Source organism: Oenanthe melanoleuca, chromosome 2, assembly GCF_029582105.1.
Source record: "Oenanthe melanoleuca isolate GR-GAL-2019-014 chromosome 2, OMel1.0, whole genome shotgun sequence".
In the NCBI taxonomy this organism is placed as follows: Eukaryota; Metazoa; Chordata; class Aves; order Passeriformes; family Muscicapidae; genus Oenanthe; species Oenanthe melanoleuca.
In genome coordinates this window covers 21,016,125-21,034,162 of record NC_079335.1, presented here as the reverse complement: position 1 = coordinate 21,034,162, position 18,038 = coordinate 21,016,125, and the positions used below count along the sequence as shown (strand labels likewise).

The window sequence follows — 18,038 nt, the reverse complement described above, 5'->3', positions numbered from 1 at the left end:
TTTCCATTTTCAAATCACAAAAGGACTTTTCATTCAGTCCATGATGACTTAGTATCTTCACAGCCTTTGTTGAGAAATTGTCAAAAGCTACCTGAAAATCTAAATACAATATGTCCACTATCTCTAGTCTTTTAACCACACCTATGGACTTCAGCAGACTGGTTGCAAGGTTGTCCCTTACAGAAACCATGTTGACTGCTTCCCTTGACATCACATCTCCCTGTGTGTACATGTTTGTTTGGCTCTGCTGTTGCAGGAGGGATGGAAGTCAAACTCCCTGGCCTGTGGTTTCCCAAGATCCCTCTAGCTGGGGGGCTACAGTGGCAATTCTGCCCTCCTCCTTCTCTGGCACAGAGACCACCTGTAATGGCACTTTACACACCTTGGGCCACCAGTTCTGCAGCTTCACACGTGAAATATTCTGCAAATGGTGCCTGGTCCTACTGGTCTACTGACCTCCAGCTTATCTGTTTGCTCTGTTATTTCCTGTGAATTCAATTCAGGTTGCACTAACTCCTCTGAAGATTTGCTATCAAGAATATTCTGGGTTTGGGGCTCTCTCTCATGTTTTCAGCAGGAAAGACTGCAACATTAAACCCAGTGAGCATTTCTGCTCTTTTCTTGTCTTCCCCAAGTGCCCTTTTACATGTTTGTCCTCAAACTAGTTGGCTTCCTGCCTTTGCTATATAAAGAACTATTTACTACCAGTCTCTGCAAGGCTCAAATCACCTTATTTTTTTAGCCCTTTTAATTTCTGTTATATGGTTGACTTGCCTTATTTTATGGGCTTTCCTGTTCTCCTAATTTGGGTAAGCTTCCAATTTTTTAAACATTAACTTATTGCTTGTGATAGCATCCTTAATGTACCTATTGAGCTGTGAAATGGCCTTTCTGGATCACATTGTTTTCTTTCCAAATTATGTCAAAACTTTTACCTGAGATTCTAATATAGTATTTTTTAACAGCACCCAGGCTGCCTGTTGCCTTCTGGCTTTTGCACTGCTCTGTTTAAGACTTGCTTTCTTTATTTTCTTTTCTCTCTCTCTTTTTTTTTTTTTTTTTTTTTTTTTTTAAATCTCATTTTTATAAACCTTTCTTGAAAATGAATGTCCATATACTGAATCTGCTTGGATTGTTCTGTCCTGCAACACTGCCCTCACTTTACTGTGATTATTGACACAGAATTGCTCTCCCAGTACCATCTGAAGCAGGTTCTGTGTGCCACCCAACACCTACTCGAGAATAACATCTTTTTGTGGGTTCTGTGGCTAGATTTGTTTGTTTTCTTTTTTTAAACAACCTTTTATTTGTGTCTCTGCATCTCATATTGATAAAGATTCAAATGTGAATCATCCTAGGACCTGCCTTAAACATGTAGCTTTAATCTCACTTAACAGTTCACAGAATCAGAGAATAGTTCAGGATGGAAGACACCCCATCAACCCACCCCTGCTCAAAGGAAGATCAGTCACAGCAGGTTGCTCAGGGCTGTGTTCAGTTGTGTTTTGGGTATCTCCAAGCATGGAAGCTCAACAACCTCTCTAGCAAACTGTTCCAGTGTTAGACCACATTCACAGTGAGAGATTTTTTTTCTTACATTTAAATGGAATTTCTTGTGTTTCAGTTTCTGCCCATTGTCTCTTGTTCTTTCTTTAAATATCTTTGAGAAACCTCCTTTAAGTAATTGCACTGACAGAGTTCTGAGAGATCTCAGCACGGCCTGGCCAGGTTTTTATTCCTGACAGTCTCTTTCTTTGTTAGGATCCATATAAAATTTAGTACTCATGAGATTGCATTTGGACTACTGTGTCCAGTTGGGAGCTCCTAGGAGAACAGTGACAAACTGGAGAGGGTCCAGCAGAGGGCCACCAAGATGGTCATGCTGGTGCAGCACTCACTGTGGGAGCAGGGACTGAGAAAACTGCATTTGTCCTGGAAAGAGAAGGTCGAGGGAAGGTCTTCATGGTGCATACATCTTCCTTGTGGGGAGTCACAGGAAAGACTGAGTTATGTGCTTATTGGATGTGCATAGCAAAAGGAGAGAAATTCCAGCTGGACATATGGAAAAAAATTCATGGGAGTACTTAGCCAGGGGAACAGGTTGCTCAGAAAGGTGGTGGGATTTTCATACCTAGAGACACTCAACACCTGGCTGAACTAAACCCTGAGAAACATTAAATAACTCAGAAATTAGTTATGCTTTGAGCAGTAGTTCTTCTTCCACCCTTGCTTTTGGCATCCCTTTTCCTTAAAGCTCACCTATAACTCATGGCAAGGTAATTGCCTTCTCTGGGCATAAGCATTTGTGAGTGCCAGGCTCCATTCCCAGGCAGAGCAGAGAGCACACTTAATGGCACAGCTCTGGTAACAGAACACGTTTGGCATCTCCCAGTGCCTCCCAGTGCCTGCAAGCACAAAGCTGAGTGCCCTCCAGGGCAACAAGAGCAAGCCCAAGATGAATAACTCTTCCACTACAAGGCAAGATGAAAAAGACCCAGAACAGTCATGAAAATATTGCTCCTTTGCAGGCAGACTTATCCCTGCTTTTCCATCCTTTCATGTAATCCACCCACCACAGAAAGTTGCTAACTAGGACTTGGAAAGTAAAATGTGCATTAAATGAATGGGTTTGGCAAAGGGAACATCTGTTTATGAGTAACTTCTTGTTCTCTACATATGATAATGGTTATGGATTAGTGTGCAGAATACTGAACTTGTTTACAGCTCCTAGGAACTGTATGTTTTGAATCATTAATAAGGAGCGTTTTCAAATGCAGAATTTCTCATCAACTCAAGTGTTGCTGCTTTTCCCCTCCCTTAATAAGTGCAATTCAATTTGCAAATTAAATATTGGTGAGAGTCACTTAATGTCACTCTTTCAGCAGCCACAGAGATCAACATTTTTATTGTCACAGTCTGTTCTATTTAGTATATTGATATTCATGACACTTACCCAGCAAAAATAGAACCATTTTCACATGGTCTCTGAAAGATATTCCAGTTTTAATCTGTCATGACACGAAAAAAAGTAGGAAATATTTATGGGGGCGGGGAGGGGGGAGGAGGAGGGGAGGGTGTCTGTTTGTTTAAAATAAATCTGGGAAACAGAGAATCTAAAATGAAATTATCTCCAGCTCAGACTAAATATATTTTCATTTCTTTCTCCTTATGGAAGGGTAGTCCCTTCAAGGGGAGATAGGCTAATCACAAGATTAATGAGGAGGACTCTGCATCTAGTGCTTGTCTTTAAAGAGTTTTCCCTGATCTGACTCTCACCTTTTTCAGATCAGATGCTTCCCTCTCCTCTTGCTTTTCACTCTACTCTTTAGGCAGCTCATTCTCTTGTGGAGACACTCCTTTAAAAGCAATAAAATGACTTTTTAGTAGAAGTACATGTGTGTAAATCCCAGCTGGTTACACTGACTGAAGCTCTGTCCAGGGTTAAACTCAGGTTTGGAGGGCTGGGACCTGCTGAGCTCCTGCAGACAGCAAATGCTTCTTCTTCTTCTTCCCTGTCATTTCCATGTGGCATTGCCTCTGCCTCGACGCTTATTTTCTCTCCCGATTGGCAGCACTGTGTGTGGCTGGGAGGTCTGCATTCCAGCTCCCATCTGAGCTGGGAGCACAGAATAATCCGTGACATATCCCGGCAGGAATGCCTTTTCAAAAAGAGCTTTTTGGCAGCGCTCCAAACACAGCAAGTGCGGGATGAGGATCTGATTTCACCTCTAATGCAAGAAATATTCATGGGAAAACTTCTCTTCCACAGAGGAGATTTCGACAGCAGCTAAAAGTTGTAATTAGTTTCCCGTGGTTATCTGATTTTGATGAGCGTGCACCGCGCCCTGCACAGCCGCGCTCACGCCCTCTCTGAAGGGAATCGCTTGTCTGTTTTTTCCTGTGTCCAGAGAGATACACAAAATTACTTGGGGATGGCTGGACAATTTTATCAGACAAGACAACAGGAAAAAAGTATTAAATCATAAGAAAATTCACTTGACTCTGTTTTGGACTTGTATTACTGCTTTGCCCAGTGCAGAACCTGAGGGAGACTCGAGCTGGGATGGGCAGTGGTGTCTCAGCAGGCCAGCCCACAATCAATGCCCAGATAACCTTTTACCAGCTATCCACAGAGAGCATTTTTCATAAAACAACTAACCTGTTCTCCACTCAGCAGTTCTCAAGAAGGACTTACCAAAAGTAAGCCTAGGGAACAGTATTCACCTCTACTGAGGTGAATAAAAGAACCAGGAGATCAGCAGAGATGTTTGCATCATGTCATCCTGCACTGTTTCACACATCCTTCACCTGCTAATCCCTCACAGTCTCAGTATTTCCTATCTTGCTGGACATCACCTCTCCCCTTGCCAGACCCTCTGTAGGCCATGGGTGTCTTACCTTAGGCTATTAAAATTACTGCATGAAAAATAAACTGATTTCAAAGCAACTGTTCCTAAGCAGTACCATGAAAATTGCAGCTTGTCTCAGACCTGGAATACAAGCTCAGATTCACAAAGGTTCATGTGTAGTTTTTGAGTGCATAGGTAGGTGGGTCTCATGCAAATTCACCTGTGTCCTGTCCTCATTTGTGTCCTTCAGAGCTATTAGGATGATGTGTAATGTCAGGGGCTGGACACAGACACTTCCCACAATTACAGGGAGGCTTAGGCTCCCTTCTGGAACCAAATCACTCAAACAACAAGGATTGGACTCACAGCAAAGGCAGAGTGGCTCCTTTGTTATCTCTGATGGTTTCTGTGAATGTTTAACACATGCAGACACAACAGAGAAAAAAAAAGTTAGCAACTATATGCAGACAAACATAGAAGTCTTCACAGCAGGAAAAATCCCCCACCCTTGTAGAGACTTCTGGCTGAAAGATAATGTCTTTGTTCCCAGCTCCAAGAGGCTGTAGCTCCTATTTGATTTCTTCTGCTTTGAAAGAAACAGACTTCTGCACATGCTTTGTAAATGAAAGGGATTGCATTGAAAAAATGTTTACTGTTATCTTTTTCTTCTTAACAAAAAGTGGCTGTGGGGTACCTCCTTTCAATCAAGGCTTGTCAGAAAGCATCAAGAGTGACACTGAAGGAGTTTGATGTGTTCCTTTCATCCCTATTAGCTATTATTGATCCAGGGGAAGTTGCATTGGATGGATGCTGGAGTCCCTGAGCACAGACTGCCTGTACTGGCATTGATCCGGTATTTGAGCTTTGATAACTTTGTTCATAAATGCTCCAACACCCTGTTAAAGACAGGATACAGCCTGTGGCAGACCTGAGAGTTCCTCTTGAAAAGATTAAATCTACCATCTCTTCTAGGAAGATTTGCACGGTAAGGAAAATTACAAACTTAAAAACATTCCAACTGATCTTCCAAAAACAGGACCACATATCAAAATGTTATAATCTACTCATTTTTATATTTAAAAGTACAAGTATTTTTAAAAGCTCAAGATTATTTCCATCCAAAAGCTTGAGAAGAGTAAACCGTCCATCTAAGTCTTGAATTGTTATATAGGTATATCTTCTTAGAGGTACAAAATTTATGATAATAATATAACAGGGTGTTTTGCAAGTCTGAAACTTCCAAAGTTAAACATCTTTAATAAACCATCTTCTCCAGGGCTAAAAATACAGTTAAGAAACCCAAATATCTTGAACTCTGCCTTACTCCTCACTGTATCACATTGATTTTTTTTCCTCCTGTGAAGTCCCCAGCATAACAGAGATGTGAAAAGAGGACATGGGGACAGCTGTGTGGGACATTAGCTCCTGATGACAATTACCATAGTGGCAGAGCTGACTGTGGAAATGTAAGGTGCAGTGGCAGCTGGGTGCCTGACCCTTTCCCTTGTCTCTGAGCTGTAAAAAATCCCTTTACTTAATTCTGGGGATCAGACTTCTTAGGTCTGTTGTCACAAGCTATCAGAAATACTGGTCTTATTACCACGACAGAAAACTATTTATTAAGGCTAATAGTCTAACAACTAGCAGCCCCCTGCCAAATTGTGCATAACCTCTCACACAATGTCTTTCTAAATCTGAAGATTTATTAACAGAAAAAGTGAAAATATCAGAGTGGTGGAAAAAACCTGAAACTCCTGACTCAGTCACCCCTCTGAACATGTCAGGCAGTGCATTTACTGTCTCCAGCCATAGCAGGCAGATCTGGGCAGGCTTTTTTGTGACCATGAGCTGCACTCTGAGAGTATAAACAAGATAAGAACCTCTCCAGACCCGGAGGGCTGCAGCATCTTTCACTTCCAGCAGGCAGAGGAGAGCAGAGGGGTGAAGGATGGGAGCCTGCTGGAAGCAGGACTGTGCAGCTGGGACAGGGCCTGTGTTGAACTCTTGAGGACAAAAGGCTCTCCTGTGCATGAAGAGCATTTTAAAAGCCTCCTCTCATGGTCTGAGAGTTCACAGGCTTGGTAGACAGACTCTGCTAAAGCTATTTAAAAACTCTTCTTGCCTGACTCGAACACAGTGGCTCAGTTGAGGAAAGTGACTTTTTTCTCTGGAGATACATCCTAGTTAGGATGTGGTAAAGCACTTTTTAAATAACACTTTGTTAGCTGTCTAGAAGGGACATGCTCCCCTTCCACACCCCCAGAAAGAGGAGTGGGACTGGCACTGGGCCAGTGCAAATGGCTGGGGCAGGAGATGAAGAAACAGGAAGGGGAGTGGGATACAGGGATCAAAGCAAGGATCCAGGATCAATATTTGAGCAGAACCAGAATCAAACCAGCAAATATGTTGTACAAAACACTCCCTGGGATTCCCTGGGTGTCTGTGGGAAGCCAAGTTCTTTTAGGTTCCTTGAGAATTCCCAAATGGATCTGTAGTGTCCAAAGGCAGTTTTAAGCATCCTTGAGCCTCACCCAAGTACAAGCCAGTTGCAAGTCAGAATGGTCAATTTTTGACCATCAAATCCATCAAGCATAATCTTCCCTGTATTCACCAACCAATTTGGGAACTGGATAAAGAGTCTCCATAACATTCAAGACAATGTAATTTAACACTAATAGCTAACACACAGATGGCAGCATGGCTTCTGCTGCTCCACATGCTCTCCCCAAATGCCCTGTAGCTACCTACAGCATAAAAATAAATTCCTCCTGCTTCTCATTTTGCCATCACCATCATCACAGTACGAGTGTGGCCACATCTGGATGGCTGGGGATGGGTATCACTCCACTGCAGCACTGAGAAGGGGCCAGGAACTTGCTATGGTAGGCACTGGTTACCCAGGCAGAGGCAATGCCCACTTGGAAGAACTCACAACTGCAGTGGAAGATGAAAATGGAAAGAGGAAATATTGAATGTTTGTCTGGATGCAGTCTGCAGAATGATCAGGGCCAACTTTCCCCTAAATTCACCTCTTCAGACTTGGCTGACAGGATGATGTCTAGGACACTGTCAGGCAGATGGGGGTATTTTCCATCCATAATTAACCATCTCTGGCAAAAGAAGTGATGAAGAAGCAGGCAACAAAGATTTTATGTGATACTTAGGACAGATTTACATCTCTTTGTGCTGTCTGATGCAAGGGAGATAAAGGCCACTATCACTGAAAGCATTTTAATCTTGTAGTTGGTCATGAAATCTGCTCCTCAACTGGTTACCACCACCCCTCTTGCCATACAAAAAAGCATCACAGTCACAAGACACTGACAACCACATGAGCTCAAAGCCTGAAGTCTCATTCTTGCCTTTTTTTTTTTTTTTTTTTCTGTGGGAAATTCCTGTTTAGATCAAATGCATCATTACTGTGGGAAACACATAAGCAGAGCTCTATCATTTATGATTATAATCTATTTTGGGACATACTTTGCATTTCAGAGGTGTTAATCTCAAAATACTGGCCGAGTTCTTTGTGTTCACAATGTCTTTCTATTTCAGAAATTACAGTGGTTGCCGTGTGAGGAAGCTCTTCCTTTACTTTTTGTTTTAAGTTGCTGGATGCTCCTGCCCTGTGGGGGCCACGTAGACCTGGTCAAAAATTTCTGACTGAATTGTTTTCCCTGTAAAAATGCCTCACTTACCCTTTCCAGAGTTACTTTTCCAGACAGCGTAAATGCTGTGCCAGGGAAAGAGGAGGGAGGCCAACACTTTCTTCCTTAGGGTCAGGGCACCCTTTCCTGATGAAAGAGCTTGAGGCTTAGTTACTATTTGATTACCTGAGAAACATCTAGTCTTTTCTCATGTCCTTCTAGAGAAACAAAAAACAACACAAAACTTTAAAAAGACCTTGGTGTTAGCCAACAAAAATACTTGGAAAATTCTAAAATCTAAACTGTTCTTGTGGGATGGCATGAGCTTTTCATTTCACATTCCCCTCAACCAGTAAGTTTCATAACTTCTTTGCATGGAAGCAATAGATTTTAGTGGGACTGGACTTCTCCTCAGCAGCTCTTCCCTCTAGAATTGGGGTCATTTAGATGGGAAGAGACTTCAGAAGTCATCTTGTCCCTCCTCCTATTAAACATTAGTCCAGCAAGATCAGATGGCCCACTGCTGTGTAAGTCAAGTTTTGAAGGTCTGGAAATGACACAGATTCTCTGGGCAGCCTGTTCTGGAAGGAAATCCCTTCATGGTGAACATGATCTTCCTAACACCTCAATGAATTTCCTGTGCTGCAGCTGGTGCCCATTGCCTTTATCCTGTGCACACACAGAAGAGTCTGACTGTGGTTACTGAGCTGGAGAGAGCAGAACCATCTCCCTTGGCCTCTCCCTTGGCCTTCTCTTCATGGGGCTGGACAAAACCAGCTCTGACTTGCTCTTCAATCACTACATGCTCCTGCCCCCTCGCTGTCCTGGTGACTCTCTGCTGGTCTTGCTCCAGTTTTTCAGTGAACTTCTTGAACTGGGGAACTTCCAGAGCAGACACAGTACCCCAGCTGTGGAATTCACAAGTATGGAATATGAGAGAGGAACAACTACTCTTGACCTGCTGGCGATATTCCTGCTAACAGCCCAACATATGGCTGGTCTTTGCCAGCATATTACAGATCACAGAATATTCTGAGCTGGAAGGGACCCAGCAGGATCAGCAAGTCGAGGTCTTGAATGAATGGCCCACACAGGGATTGAGCCACAGCCTTGGTGTTATTGGCACCATGCTCTGACCAGCTGAGCTCATCTCACATCCTGCTTGAGGCACACAGGGACACCCAACCCCTTTCTATAAAGCTGCTCCATGGACAATTGGCCAGACTGAGGTGTTGCACAAACTGATTCCATCCCATGAACAGCACTTGGCACTTGCCTTTGCTGATTGTCATGAGGCTCCTGTCAGTCCATTCCTCCCACTGCCAGGGTCCCTGTAAATAGCAGCCTTGCCCTCCAGAATTTTAACCACATCCCTGCAATTTGGTGCTACCCACAGGTTCCAGTTGTTAATACACACATTAAAAAGTTTTGGCCCTGTACCAGTCCCAGGGGAACACCACCAATAATAATCTGCCAGCAGATGGATGTTGTACTGCTGATCCCAACCTTTTGAGTCAGGCAGTCCAGTCAATTTTCTATCCACCTAATTGTCACTTATACACTCCATATCTGACCTTACAGATACACAGTGAGGATTTTTGGATGTCTGTAAGATGTTTTGAGAGCTGCAGCCTCTGTGTGAAAGAAAATCACAATAAATTTGGATTAAAATATATTTGTTACATTTTCTGAGTGCATGACTTTGCAAATAAACTGAATTTTTGTTTATACATTTATATTTATATTTATATTTATATTTATATTTATATTTATATTTATATTTATATTTATATTTATATTTATACCAAGTGGGAAGTGCTAATAGGGGCTCAAATCCTTTCTAATGTATGGGGATATATGTGCTTGTGGATATGCTAGTGTGTTGCTTTTTGGTTTGGTTTTATTTTTTTTTCTGGCAGATGCTTTGAAATCCTGTGGGTGAAAGATGCAGTAGGAACAACTGAGTGATTTTTTCTGATGAATCTCACTCCCTGCAGCTACAGTGACCAATACCACTAATGTTCTACTTTTCCACAAATCTTCTGCCTGCAGTCATGGATTATGTGGTTATTCAGGTTTCTCTCTGTTTGCCTGTTGTTCCTCCCTGTGCTTCCTGAGATTCATGAAGCATCCCTCCCAGCTGCAGCAGCCACTCCCTTCCCATGGCACTGGCAATGGCAGAAGTACCTCTGACTTCAGGACCACCCCAATATTTCCCTCTGTCCCTTCCCTTCTCACATTAGAGCAGGCCATCCTTGCAACAGCAAAAAATCAGTTTCACTTAGAGTGCTGAGAAACTTTGAACTCCATATGAACAGAATTTACCTCACAACCAACACTAAATGGGACAGCAGGGGGTGAGGGAGGGGGATGGAAAGATTGAGAAGGGAAGGGTTTTATGCAAAGAAACTGCAGGAAACTTATTGAGAAAGCTCAGGCCTCTTTACTGTACCAAAAGGCAGACAGAGCTTTTGGTGACAATGTGAGTTGCCTTCCTCAGATTAAAGATCCTCTTCTGAAGAAGAGATTTTTATGCAAGTGGACTAGCTGCAGGCACTGTGGATGGTGGAAAGCCCTGCATGTCACACAGACACACATAAATAAGTTAATTGCTGAATGGGTCACACATTCAGAGGGGTGGGTGCAGCCTGGGCACTGTCACTGCCCACCAGAACGAGTGTCCCTGTCAGAGCAGCCATCCCAGAATCGTGTGCTGTGGCAGGCATGGCTGGGAGATGGTCATGCACACTCGAATTTCTGGTTTGCTTCTGCTCAGGCAATGAGAAGAGCATAGTGACAGCTTTCCAACAACCAAAATTGAGGAACAGTTATAAGTTTTAGAAAGAGGGAAAAGGAAATAGTACACAAGTTCATAAAAGAGCTATTTTGAGAAAAAAAAGTCCCTGTCTTCCCAAGCAACTGCAACTGCTGAAGCTATTCATTAGCCTGCAGAGTTGTTTTGGATATCTGGATGAAGATGGGTGTTATCTGAGGAAGGGAAGCTTGACCAAAAATAGGAGGAATGAAAGGGAAGCAGAGCCTAGAGAGACTGATGCCTTCTTGTTGAAAAGTTCAACTGGAAAGCACGAACACAAGGCGACAGTGAGAGAAAAACCCCACTGGGCACGTGCTGGGCACAGTGCTTAAGGCAGTATGGAATGCTCTCAGAGATGATGGGGATGTGGCTAGTCATAAGAGCCAATGTAGAATGAAAGCTTTGTAAAATTTGGCATTGCTCTAAGTTCAAATGGTTGCATCTCAGGGTGGAAGATTGTTTCTTGCTTTTGTCATTGAGTTTTCAGCATACATTGGGACACAGAGAGCAATAGCTTACCATGTTCTTACTCTGTGAGGACTGTCCTCACAGCAAGCCAGGTACCTGATAGCTGGACAGTATGAGTGATGGGTACTATTTAATGCTAATGCAAATATTTTGGTGATATTTAAAAAAAATAAATTTAAAAGTAATGGTATGCTTTAGAAGAAATCCCAAAGCTGATTGCAAATCAATGTCATAGACACAAAACAGAATGAAGGAACTTTTGGGGTGGAAAATGACAATTTTTCTCAGTAGCATAATGATGCTCAGTCTTGTCAGAGAATGAGGAATACTAAAGTCAGCTCAAATGGTCTGTGCTTTTCATTCTGTTTAGCATGAAAAGTGACAACTCTGCTCAGAAACACTCCTGTCTACAGAAACTATTTTGCTGACTTCTGCAGGCTATGGCTCAAACTCTTGTAATGTCAGCTGGTATCTCCCTAGAAGTAATTTATTTATTGAAGTAGCCCTGAAGATATAAAAACTCCATGATTATTACCAAGCTTTGCCATCAGCAGTCTCAGCTTAAGGGTACTGTGGTGATTAATACTTGGGGAATGTCTGAAGAGGGTTTGAATGCTGTGGAGGAACAGGATGCTTGTGCCATGCCTGACACAAACTGCTCTGGCTCTGAGCTGCAGAACACAAGGTTAGACATGGTAAAGAACAAGAATACTCCTGGCAAAATGGTGAATCATGCTATACTGGCAGAAAGAGGTTATTTCAGGGCAAGAACTAGAGGGCTGTGGAGGAGCACGAAGTCAATGCTTAAGGCCAGATCCAGCTTTCAGGTATTTACCTGAGTAACTCCATCAAGACAGAATCTACTTACTTCACATTTGCCTAATTAGTTTGGTAGAATTGGTCCCTGGTTTTCCATGCTGTAGTGTCTTTTTCTTTTTTTCACTGCTTTCTTTTTTTCATCCTTTCTCACCACCAACTACCAGGCTCCCACTGGTTTATTCCATTCCATTCCATTCCATTCCATTCCATTCCATTCCATTCCATTCCATTCCATTCCATTCCATTCCATTCCATTCCATTCCATTCCATTCCCACCCATCTTTACACTCTTTCTCTCCTTGCCCTGTTTTACTTAAACATACTTATGAACATTGTAAAGTTTCATGCACACCTGCAACATCTTTGTTCCCAAAGTAACTATGATGGTCAAAAAAAAAAAAAAAAAAAAAAAAGAGAGGCATGCCATTTCAAACAAACGACACAAAGAATTGCTGGGCTGAATCTATTGCCCTTCAAGTCATCAATAGACTATCTGATAAATGCCAGCTCCTCTCAAGGACCCAGTACTTGTAAGAACTCTGGAAATCTTTCATGATGGTAATCTTACACACATCAGCCTTTTTAGAACTACACTGCCTATGACTTACAAAGGCTGTGCTGGACCCTGTCTCTCATTGTTAGTACAGGGAGAAAAGATACTGGGTACATAAATTTAAAAAATTTATCATTTCCATTTTTAATACTCATGGCAAGAAAATACTGCTTTGTCACAAAAAGGCCTTCAGTGCAATGTAAATGATGAACAAACATGGAAAGTAAAGACAAAGCCACTGAAAACTCATGAGGCAGGGTGCCATTTCAATGCAGTGAGTGAACCACAGAACTGAATCCTAATTTTATTTTTAAAATAATTATATCACATTATTTCCAGTGAGAGAGTAGTTTGCCTTGCCTGAATCACACAGCCTTTATTTGGTTTAAGTCACTCTCTATGCAGAAAGACAATTCTAGTCCCATTCATTTTGTCTTTTCTACTTGGCTGAGATGTCTAACCAACTCTCCCTTCCCTATGGAGTGCTGGCTTTATCTCCATTTGCTTTCCAATATGCTATTCAGAATAATTTTCTTGCTTTCAGAACTTGGTCTCTAAGCACCTCATTATTAAAACTCCAAGATATCTATTTTTATTGTTTTTTTCCTAATACAAGGAAAATGCATTCAGAGTTTTAAGCTAAAGATGTTGCAAGCAGAGCCTAAGCATCTTAATCAATATTTAATTTAGCTAGATTTGCTACTTAAGTCTGTGTAGCCAAGTTCCATGCATTAATAATTACACCTCTTGGTTTTACAAGCAATCTATACCAATACAAACATTGCTGCATCTGTAAGGACTGAGAGAACAAGCCAGAGGTTCACACTTGCACTTATTATAGCTATTTATCTTAATATTCCTTAGGAAATTATTTGAGATCACTTGGCTGTAAAACTACCTTGTCCAAGCCTTAAGATTATTTTGGTGCCACAGAAAGCTGGACCTAAACTGAAAGAACTTTCAGAAAGCCTCAGATATCTGCACAGTGCAAACAAAGGATTGACTCTGTCATCTACACTCCCCAAAGCAGGCAAACATCTCATCTTAGAGCTGGCTCATTAAAAAAATCCAACAAAACAACCATCTGCTCAGCCTGTGATTTGTGATAGCTAAGATATTTGTTTACAAATTGTAACAACTCCTTGAAGAGTATTTGGCAATATAAAACAGTTTATCTTGTCTTTAGAAGTTAATCTTGTCTTTAGAAGAGGAATCTACACTTTGCACAGGGTTTTATTGGTGCTTAGAATCTGTCAGTTCAGCATTCAAGCAATGTCACTCCCCTTACCCATCTCATTCCCCATTCCTAGAGCAGCTGTCAATCAATATTCCCAGCCTTTTGTGCTTCTAATATAAACTATTATCAGATATTTACATACCACTGAACTGCTAAGACAAAGTCCACTGCACAGCTACTTGTCCTAAGTTAGCTGCCCTGCTGAGGCTACCAGTGTCTCTGGTAAATGGATATATCCATTCCCATTTCCAAGAAGAAGTTTCTGGGCTTTGAATGGTTGGAAATTTGCCTGCAATTCACACAGCTGGAAAGAGACATTGTTTTTTAGACATCTTTGTCAATCTCTACTGGATACCTCTATGTACAATGAGCTTCAAGACAATAAGACAGGCAATTCCACAGTGGAAAGCTGGAGCAATACCATTGCTTCAGTGGAGTTACTCTGGATTTACAGTGTGGAAAGTCACATTGGAATCTGGACAACTAATAATGGGTCAGTAAATCTTTTTCTCATCTTTTTTTTTTCCCTCCCCAAGAAAGACAGTGAAGCTAACAAAAATGAAACTGGACCAAAAATAAAGTGAAGTGGCTGTTGCCACAGTTAATGCTGCACCCAGTGTTCTCATAAAGAACAGGGAGTTTCCACATGGGAAATTCCCTTAAACTGTGTGTTTATCCTCATGGGCGATGAGCAAGCAGCCAAGTAAGAGAATGCAAAGGATTTAGCTGCTCCAAAGGAAGATTGGTTTTAGATTGCAGAGGGAGAATCAGAATTGCTATTTTTCTTCAATTTAACAATCACTGTAAGCAACAGATCTCCTAGTGGTCAATGAGGCCAACACAGGCTTCAACACGAACATCTAATGGGAGAGTTTCACTCACACTTGATCTTGCCTCAGCCTGCTGTAATGAAATGTGTGGTAAAGGACATTTTCTGAAGTACAACACAACAGAAAATAGAAACAGCACAGCTTACACAGGAAGTCTAAGACTGCTTAACTCATACATCTTGCAGCACAAAGAATATTTTTAAGTCTGTTTTCATCCCAGACAAGTGTCTCTGATGTTGCACTAAAGTCAGGGTGACAGCTCAAGGCAGCTTTTCACAATGCAGCACCTGAACACTGGTGGTGTGCTCCCACAGTCCAACACTGTGCACAGAGGTGGTGAAAGCAATGAGTTTCACAGTCAAAATAAAGCCTCACAAGCCTGCTATCTGTACCTTGAGCTCCCTTTGCTCTTCCCCCTCCTGTCTCTCAGTGGATTCTTGATTGCATTTGCTTTTCTTTTTCCCTTGGAATTTCCCAAACCTTTTCTTTCTGGATAGCAGAAGGCACGTTGGGCTCCAGCTCTGAGAACAAGCTGCTTGTTTCCTCTAATGCTGTGGGGAGTTTTGGCCCTGACCTCCACTGCACAGGACCAGGTGCTGCCAAGGGCTGTATGAGAACTGAGTAAGACCTTGAAGATACAGTCCTGTGTGACTGCTTGGACTGGAAACCCGTGAGCAGAATGGAGGAGACTTGGAAATGTTACAGGAAATAAAGCAGCTCATTTTTGCAAACTCATCTGCACCCTGTGGGACTGGAGCAGTCTGAGCAAAGTAGCTCCACAGCTAGTCCATGACATGGCTGGAGAGCACTCCTCAGCTTCTTGCACTCACACATGCAGTCTGGCCTGACTTCTGAGCCTGGATGCTAGATTTAGGACCTGGCCATCAAGTGCTGTCATTAAATGATGTGCTAAGAATGGAGAAATGTCACTGAAGACCTTCCAAAGCTCTGATTCCATAGTTCATACATACTCTTGCTGCCAAACTTGTTTCCAGAATGAAAACTGATCCCCTGCTCAAGAGTGAAATGTGAGACCCCCTACATTCACCAGAAAGAAGAAAGGGAAGTGTCTTGTTCACAATCCTTCCTTCTCTGCTTACACTGAACCTCAGCCAGAGGCAGTGACACAGGGAGTGAATTTCTTAGGAACTGTAGGAAATGGCAAACACCTGGCTCAGCTTCCCTCTTTTAATCTTTCCATTTCCATTATATCTAGCTGAAAACAGGCAGATCTTCCATCCTTGGCCATGGTTCTGGACACCAATTATTTTTGCCCACAGTCACTGAAGTCAATGGGTCTTCACACACTGGTGCAGAAGTCTCAGCTGGAGAGTGATGATGTAAGATCAGAGCTTTTGTCTGCAATTCATGTGCCTAAGAGTGCTAAAGAAATAAGTTAACAGTGAGATTTTTAATTGACATATCAAGGAATTTGTATTCCTTTGTCATTAATATATTGGGTAAAGTGAATATATATATGTTGAGTAAAAAACCCTACAGGCTATCAGTACCAATAGTTAATTTTAAAGACTTTTAATGCATGTTAATGACAACATCCCTCTAAGATTAAGGTATTCTGGTTTTACTGGCAGGGAAGCAGAGGTTAAGTAAGCCACACAGCAAGTCCTTGGATTTATAACTCCCAAATCTGCCTTCTGCTCAGTCCAGCAGGTCATGCTGACTAACTGTGGAATGCATGTTTCCAAAGAACTCTTAAGGGACAAGAGGAATCAGAAGGAACAAAAGGTACAGATAAAGTAAGCATTAATTCTAAAAAAAAAATGTTTTCCACCATTCAAAAAACACAAGTCAACTTCTGTTTAAGTTGTCATACCTCACCATTGCATTAGCCAGGAACAGGAGCACTGGAAGAACACGAGGGAAATTGTCCTGACAGCATTTTTAACAAAGCTGAAATAGACACAACAGCTTTATGTCATGAGATTTCCAATACAAACAAAATCTGTGCCTAAGATTTCAAATAAAGTTTATGGAAGTTCATCCCAATGTAGCTGCAAAGTTCAGAGAAGCCAGAACTGCTCCCTTCCATGCAGATCTTGGCAGCCATGAGACTGTAGAAAACAAGCAGTGATGCTGTTATTTCAGCTTCTTAAAGACTATTTCTATGCTACTGCTCTCTATTATATAAGTCTGCTCGTCAGAGTTGGACCAATCTGTATGTACTGGAATACTAATAAAAACAAAACCTGTTTTAAGCCAATTAGGAATTTAAATATTAATTTACTCATGTTAAAGATTGAACATTTACAGAAAACTAAGAAAATTAAATGGAACTGACCCTGCAATTTCAAAGACCTTTTGTCAGACATGAACCAAGACAAGTGTGAAAGGAAGTGCTGATTATGTGACAACACTATAACCAGACCATCTGGAATCTGACTTTGGAGCAGGAATAAAGAATTCATTTCCATTCCATCAAGAGTCTCCATCCATAAAAAGTTAATTTCCTTTTACAGGTAAACAAAAGGGGCTTGCTCAACCTGACCCAGCTTACAGAGGTACACAGAGGTTCAGGTTGCAAACTGCCTTTTTCTCCCTCTACCCTTTTTTGACTGCACCTCATTTATTCTTGCACACCTTATGACATGGGACAAATCCCAACCTGTTGCTGGCAGATTAAAATTAAGTATCTGCAACAATCTTTCTCACTAACTGAAAGAGAAGTAGGTACTTCGAGTCAAGTGACAAAGTATCAACAAAAAAACCTCTCAGAGATTAAAGAACTGAATGGCCCTGTTTGAACTTGGCTTTGGTTAAAGTCAAGCAGCTGGAAAAGCTCCTGATCCCATATTCACATGTAAAAAATAGATGGAGAAATTACATATTCTGATACTTAATTTAGAACCTGACATTCTAAACTTACTCTGTGGGTAGTTAAGTCAGAACCAGACACTACTCCTACTACACATTACCTTTTCAGAAACAGACTTCTGAGACCTCATACACAGAAACATCTTAAATAATATTACAAATAAAATTCACATTAAGAATCTTATTAGTTTTAGTCTAGAGGAAAACTCCAATTTTGCTAATAATTTTTGTTACAAAACTAGGAATATTTTGCTCACTCTGAGAGCTCTGGTAAAATTACTTACGTATCCGTACCTGGAAGAATGAAAAGATTTCTCCCACTCTTCTTTTTGCCAAGAGCATGGGAGCATGTCTGTGTCTGCCCAGTCTTCCTCAGAAACATCTGCAGTTTCTAAGGAAGTTGCTAATCTCTCTCTGAATCTTTCTCCTTACTCCTTTTGATCCATTACTTTCAGCATTCTTCCTTCATGCACCAAGAAGTCACACTGAAA

The 18,038-nt window shown here is 41.6% G+C and overlaps 1 long non-coding RNA gene across 2 annotated transcripts in view; it reads left to right on the top strand.

Annotated features, from left to right (window-relative positions):
- The window catches only part of LOC130249281 (uncharacterized), a 52,369-nt gene extending 34,792 nt beyond the window's left edge, over positions 1-17,577 (top strand). Inside the window, exons 3-4 of one of the 2 annotated variants that reach the window (XR_008839771.1) lie at positions 15,932-16,055; positions 16,379-17,577. This is a non-coding gene — a long non-coding RNA (uncharacterized LOC130249281). Of the gene's footprint in view, positions 1-15,931 lie in introns of both variants that reach the window. The other variant, XR_008839770.1, reaches the window with a different exon arrangement.
- The last annotated feature ends 461 nt before the right edge of the window (positions 17,578-18,038 follow it).